This window comes from Pteropus alecto, unplaced genomic scaffold, assembly GCF_000325575.1.
Source record: "Pteropus alecto unplaced genomic scaffold, ASM32557v1 scaffold214, whole genome shotgun sequence".
Taxonomy (NCBI): domain Eukaryota; kingdom Metazoa; phylum Chordata; class Mammalia; order Chiroptera; family Pteropodidae; genus Pteropus; species Pteropus alecto.
The window spans coordinates 15,197-16,174 of record NW_006435787.1 but is presented as its reverse complement, the minus strand read 5'-3'; the positions used below and the strand labels follow the sequence as shown (position 1 = coordinate 16,174).

At 39.4% G+C, this 978-nt stretch overlaps 1 pseudogene; it reads right to left on the bottom strand.

The window, feature by feature from the left end:
* On the bottom strand, positions 1-119 carry LOC112479441 (annotated as a pseudogene).
* Between the last annotated feature and the right edge of the window lie 859 nt (positions 120-978).

Sequence of the window (978 nt, the reverse complement as noted above, 5' to 3'; positions counted from 1 at the left end):
TGTCCACAGCACCCAGTCTTCCTAGTTGGTCTCCCATCCAAGTACTAACCAGGCCCAAACCTGATTAGCTTCCGAGATCAGATGAGATCAGGCGTGTGCAGGGTGGCATGGCCATAGACCAATCGACGGACTTTTAAGTAATAACTCCCTAGTGTTTGTCATTATGAATTTTTATTCTTTGTAGCCACGTTGTGGACATTTTGGGAATAACACCAGACTGCATAACATGAAACTTATTTCTGGTAGTAGCTCTTGTGTATTTAAGAAATAACAGCCAATGGCATGTAGTTATGAAAGTTTTCTCTGCTCTTATTTCATGTAAACCTTGGATACAAAGCAGTGCGAGTCATAAAAATTGTTTTCTGCTGCCATCTCGTGGGTATTTAAATATTATACCAGGTGTATGTCATCAAAAAACAATTTTCTGTTGCCGTCTGGTGGGCATTTTGAGATATAACCTTAGTGTAGGTCATCATGAAAATTTATTTTCTGCCTGAATCTCGTGTTCATCCTGGAAATGATTCAAGAATACAAAAGTTATTCTCTGGTGCCATCTGGTGGGTATTTTAGGAATAAACCCTAGTGTTGTCATCATGAATATTCATTCTCGGATGCCTCTGGTGGGCGATTTCGGACAGCTGCCATCAGGTATGCATTTTGGGAAGGCCACAGCACATTATGAAGAATAATTTTAGGTGCTATCTTATACATTTTGCAAATAATACCTAAGGGCATGTCGTTATGAAAAGTTGCTGTCCGCTGTCATTTTGGTGCATCTTGGGAAAAATACAAAAATGCATGTCATGAAAAATTGTTCTCTGGTGCCATCTCGTGAGAATTTCAAAAATAACAAGCAAGTGTATGCCATTATAAAAACTTATTATCTGCCGCCGTTCTGTGGGCAATTTGGAAACAACACCCCAGTGTATGCCATCATGAAAATACATTTTCGTCTCTCATCTACTGTGGATCTTGAAA